Below are 6,141 nucleotides of genomic sequence, written 5' to 3'. Positions count from 1 at the left end.
GCACAGCCTGTGTCAGGGATGAAGCTGGAACGCCTTGTTTCGTGGCCATTTACGGGAAGCGGGTGGCTGATTGATTCCAGAGTTCTCACTGTGGCACAGAGAGGACAAATGCTGGCAGGGCCACCTCCTGCCTCAGGCCCACCCTGCATCTGGGTCCCCGGGAGAGGCGGAACTGCCTGCCTCGGGCTCCACAGCTCTGAGCACACACGGCTCTCACAGCGTTTACACCTGGACGGACAGTTCACATCTATTTCCCCAGAGAGGATGCCAGTTCCTTGAGAGCAGGGACCACCTGGTATTCTTCTTTGCAGTCCAAGAGCCTGGGGCACGGCAGGCACGTAAATCACAATGCTGCAGGCAGGGAGGGCAAAAAGGAGAGACGGCCGAGGGGTGGATCCAATCCGCATCCCCACAGGGCTCACTCTTCACAGACAAAGTAGCTCATCAAGCACAGGCCGTGGGCTGCAGGTCCCTCAGCTTCCTGCTTCCTTCTGGGTCTCCCGACTGCACACACATTTCTCCCTGCCCCGACCACCTAACCTCAGCTCTGGGCCCTGGGTTACCCCTCCCCATTAGAAGAGAAAGAAGATAAGGGCTGACCAGTTACCAATGCCTCCACAGATCTGAAATATTTCCAGAGCAGCTTATCTGCAGGTCTCAGCCTCTGCTGTCTGTCCCGGTTCTGACCTCTATTGCTCCACGGCCTGGCCTTTACGAGCCTCACTTTCCTGGGGTGTAGACGGCAGTGGTCATTCTAAAGGGCAGGGGAGCCGTGTGTGTCTGATCACGATTGAGGGAAGACACTTGTTCAGCAGGGGCTGCCATTTGTCACCCCGTTCCACGGCCTGGGGACATGGATCCACCTTCCTTTACCAAAGGAATCCCACGGTGCAGCTCTTAAAAGAATTGCAGGGATTCCCTGGGGGCGCAGTGGTTGAGAATCTGCCTGCCAATGCAGTGGACACGGGTTTGAGCCCTGGTCTGGGAAGATCCCACATGCCGCGGAGCAACTGGGCCTGTGAGCCACAACTACTGAGCCTGCGCGTCTGGAGCCTGTGCTCCGCAACAAGAGAGGACGTGACAGTGAGAGGCCCGCGCACCGCAATGAAGAGTGGACCCCGCTTGCCACAACTAGAGAAAGCCCCCGCACAGAAGCGAAGACCCAACACAGCCAAAAATAAGTAAATAAAAAAAAAAAAAGAATTACATTCCTCCCCATCTTTCATGAGAGCAGCTTATGGAAGGGCACACAAGAAAACCCGTCTAAATCCATGTTCTTATTGCACGGTTCATAATCAAGTACCCAGAATTACAACTGCTATTGAAAACACACACACACACACACACACACACACACACACAGTCCTCTCCCAATCTTGCTGAAGGCAAAAGGGCTGCTAGGAACTGGCGTTGAGGTGCTGATGCGATTCAGTTACTATCAGTGGCAACTGTCAGCCGAATTGGAGGACCTGGAGGTGTCTAGGTCTTTAAGGACCAGGGTGGTGGGAAGCGAGAGGAGGGGTGAGCAGGTCCTGCCTCGAAAGAAAAGAGCACGGCGGGCTGAAGCCTCTACCCGGGGGGTTCTTCAGTTTGGTACCCTTCCTTTTCTTACCAGGATGTGCAAAGACCAGGCTTCTCAACAGTGAGGACACAGTGGAATTGACACTCAACCCAGCCCAGTTTCAACCATGCTCAAGAGAGAGCTGGGGCCCACCCATTTCTGAGGCTCACGGGGCATCTCATAGGGCATACACCATGAGGGTGGTTGTCATAACCCATTCACACAGAGTCTAACATTTCACCACTTCTCATTTCCTCTTTTTTTCTACATCATCATGTGCTTTTCAAAGACCTTCCCCCATGGCTGGCATGGAAACAGGAACACTGTCTTCACGTGTAGTAGGTTAAATAGTAGCCTCCAAAAACATCTGGTCCTAATCTCTGGAACCTGTGATATGACCTTATTATGGAAAAGGGGTCTTTGCAGATGTGATTAAGTTAAAGGTCTTGAGATTGGAAGATGATCCCTGATTAGTTGGGTGAGGCCTAAATGCCATCCCAAGTGTCCTTATAAGAGAAAGGCCACAAGCCAAGGAATGCCAGCAGCCACCAAAAGCTCAGAGGCCACCAAGAGGTTCTCCCCTGTTTCCTCCAGAGGGAGCACGTTCCCGCTGGCACCTTGATTTCAGCCCAGTGATGCTGATTTCAGATTTCTGGCCTCCAGAACCATGAAAGAATAAATTTCTGCTGGTTTAAGTCACCAAGATGGGGGTAATTTGTTAAAGAAACCACGGAAAATGAACCCACCTCTCTCTACCTTAACGTGACTGTTTAAAGGGACAACCCCTCAACTTACAGGTTGGGCAAATTTGGACGTCTAGACACAAGTTCAAAATGAAACAGAGAATCACAGCCAGTTAAAACTTCCCACTTCCAGGGAATTCCCTGGCGGTCCAGTGGTTAGGACTCTGCGTTTCCACTGCCGAGGGTGCAGGTTCAATCCCTGGTCAGGGGTCTAGATTCCGTAAGCCACATGGCCCAAAATAATAATAATAATAAATAAAAACTTCCCACTTCCAAATATGTAGAGGCTTATGTTTTTAAACTCCAATTTACAAAAGAGCTGTTTGGTACAAGAAATACAAACAGGTCGAGTTATGGTATTACTGACACAGACTCAGACATCACTGTGACACAATCTCTGAGGGAAAACTGGCCATTGAGGGCAGATGGCCCAGGACACAGTGCTAGCGACAGGCCCAAAGCTCTGGGACACACAGGTTCACAGGCACAGTCTCTGCCCCAAGAGCCCACAAGTGAAGCAGCTGACCTGCTAGCAGCCGGTAACCGATGAAGAGATGTCACAGCAAAGCAACCGCCACACAGGGGCAGGAGGCCTGGGGCTGAAGCTTGGAGGAGAAATGGGATCTGCCAGCAGGCTGAATAGGAAAAGGGCATCTGGGCAGTGCCGGTCCCAGCCATGCGTGGCTGGAGCAGTTGGTGCAGGGGGGACGCCCAGAGCCATCTCCACTCCACTTTGTAGGTCGTGCCAGCACTGAGGCTACAGGCAACATCCAATTTGCACGTAGAGAGATAAATCGGACTAAAAACGTTCTGAGTTGGGACGGGAAGGCGCAAACCTGAAGCAGGAACGTGGATGAGTGGCTACAATGACTGGCCAGGGGCCCTGGAGCCAGGCAGCAGAAGCCGGAGGGCAGGTGAGGACAGATCAGGGGTGTTTAGAGGTAGATTGATAAGACTGAGTGACGGCTGAATGCAGACACTGAGAGAGAAGAGGCTAAAATTACCATCAGGCTTCTGGCTGGGGTGACAGGGCAGCCCCACTAAGTAGGACAGGGATAGGGGAGGAAGGACAGGTTCAAGGGACGACAGAAAGAACATAGGATGTTGAGCTATGTGAGCGCAGAGCTGTAGGTTATCCAAACGGTGAGATCTAACAAGAAGCTGGCCAGATAAATGACGTGAACTGTGTCTAAATAAATATACATGTATATGGAGCTAGAAATCCTGCCGGGATGCATCCGTGTATGGATGACACACAATAAAAATATGGACTCAAGGTCAGGCACCAGGCTGGGCACCGGGCAGGCAGAGGGGGACAGGAAGCCCACTGAGGGGGAGAGGTTGCTGGCAGGCAAATCCAATAGCAAGTGCACAAGTGTATAACAAGCTACACAAGCTGCTATGGGAGCACAGAGGTGGGGGGGCCCAAATGCATAATGAGGCTGAGTGATAACAGGGGAGGGGGCTGGGGGAGTCCTGGAGGGAGGAACGTGAACCAGCAAGATAAAATTATCAAGGGGAGACTGAGTGTGCACAGGGCAGGGGGAGGAAGAGCTCAGGGGAGAAGACAACACACAAGGACACTCAGAGGTGAGAGGCAGAGTGTGACTTGTTCAGAGAGTACGTGTGTCCATGTGGGTGCCGGGGGACACGGGATTAGAGGCGGGCTGTCACCAGTCTGGTCAGTCACATTACGAAATTTGAATGTCATCCTAAAGCAATAGAGAGCCATCAGCAACTTAAGCAAGGGAGTGGCATGACACCTTTGGCTTTTTAAGAGGATCACTTGAACTGCAGCACGAGGGTGGATTGAAGAGGAACATCCTGGAGGCTGGGGAGCAGTTAGGAAGTTGGGGACTGGCCCGTGGTTGCATTATCAGAGGTACAGCCAGGAGGTGGATGGCCCCGACTTGGTGACAGGCCGAATACTGGTGATGAGGGAGGGGCTCTGGCTCAGGCAGCTGGGCTCACGTCCCAGGGATGGACGGGACTGGATGGGGTGACTGAAACAGGAGGGCCACGGTCAGAACGTCAGGAGACCCAAAGTGTGAGGACGGTCTGGGCAGAGGAGCTGACACAGGAGGATGAGAACCAGAGGTCAGATAACGGGTAGAAGATCCAGGGGAGGGAATTCCCTGGAAGTCCAGTGGTTAGGACTCTGCGCTCTCACTGTCGAGGGTGCAGGTTCAATCCCTGGTCGGGGAACTAAGGTCCCGCAAGCCGTGTGCTGTGAGGCCAAAAAAGAAAAAAGAAAAAGAAAAGAAAATCCAGGGGAATGAAGCATCACTGAAACAAGTAGGTTTGAAGGAGGAACTGGTAGGGTCACAAACCCAAGAGCCAACTGAACAAACTGCTGGATTTAGCAGTCAGGTCTCTTTTAGTGAAATCGCCTGATCACATGCCTTAAAGAGGAGACACCAACGTGTATCTTCCCGAGGCAGCTGGAAGGGATGCAGGCAGAAGGCGATTGCTTTTGGCATACGGTACAGTACACTGAAAACTAGAAAACCCAGCTTCTAGCTCTGGCTACGCAGCTGGTGCACGTTTTCTCACCCGTAACGTGGGGACAACTATGTGGGCTCGCCCAGCCTAACCACGGGGGACCCTAAAACTCAAGGCCCTTTGAAAGACTTATAATCACTGTTCTTTTAGTTCAAAGCCACTTTGTGCTCCACCACCATTCAGTTCAAAATACAAAGACACATTTTCAAGTTTTTAAAGAGTTGCAGGAGAAAACTTTTAGGTGCAAGATTCTTCCTTTGAGACTGAGTCCTCTTAAAATCAGTGGAACGAAAACAATTGACAATAGAGCTGTTCATTTTGCAACACGTTTTTAATTTTAATCAACCTAATGCAAGATTATTTCTTGCACACGTTCCTCAGATGTTTCATAATTTTTTTTTTTTTTACCTAGGGTCGTATGTATAAACTCAACTTTAAAAAATTAAATTTATCTGAAAACTGACATTTGGAAAATATTAAACAACGTGGATTTAAAAGCCAGGAATTTAAGCATTGGTCCTAAAAATTATCACTTTAAAAGGCAGTCTCGGGAATTCCCTAGCGGTCCAGTGGTTAGGACTCAGCGCTTCCACTGCAGGGGGCACCGGTTCCATCCCTGGTCAGGGGACTAAGATCCTGCATGCACTCCGGCCAAAAAACAAAAAAACACGCAACCTCCTCTCCATTCCAATCTGATTTGTTTTGTTTACCTTGCCTAACAGAACCTTTCTGTAGAGTTAGTGTTTACAGTTTGGCATTTCTGTTACACTAATTTTCTGGTTTTGAATGAGAGGGAAGTGAGTTCTAAATAATGGGTTTGTAATACTCATGCAAGAAAATGACAGTCTAGGAGACAGCAATTGAGAATTGATATTAGAGAAAAATAAGTTAGTTGCCCAGCGATCGCTTAAGCCAATGCCTATTAAAAGTGGAGGTTTCTGTCTGTGAACACGCAGCTGACAAGCGGATGTCACGCGAGGCTGAAGAGCAGAGCTGCCACCCCCATCTGCTCAGGCGGGGTGAACCTGGAGGCCCGTCCACCCCAAGTCAGCACCGAGCGGTCCCCAGCGATAGGACCGCCCAGCTGGGAGGAAGCGTTAGCGCCCAGGTCGGTTCTCGGCAGGTCGGACGCCGCACGCTGCGCGCCTCCACGCCCGCCGAGAGGCGTCCGCGCCGCCGAGATGCACCTGGGCCCGGGCACCAAGGGGCTGCCGTCGGAAAACAGTCCTCCGAGGGCCGAGCGGAGGCGCCGCCGCAGTGCGCCGGGCCGGGAAGGGGCACCACCCGTAGAGCCCACCGGCGCGTGTCCCCGCCGCGCCAAGCCCACCGGGACCG

Source organism: Mesoplodon mirus (genome assembly GCF_964341445.2).
Source record: "Mesoplodon mirus genome assembly, chromosome: 6".
Classification (NCBI taxonomy): Eukaryota; Metazoa; Chordata; class Mammalia; order Artiodactyla; family Ziphiidae; genus Mesoplodon; species Mesoplodon mirus.
The sequence above is the reverse complement of the archived record's forward strand: the minus strand, read 5'-3'. Positions refer to the sequence as shown.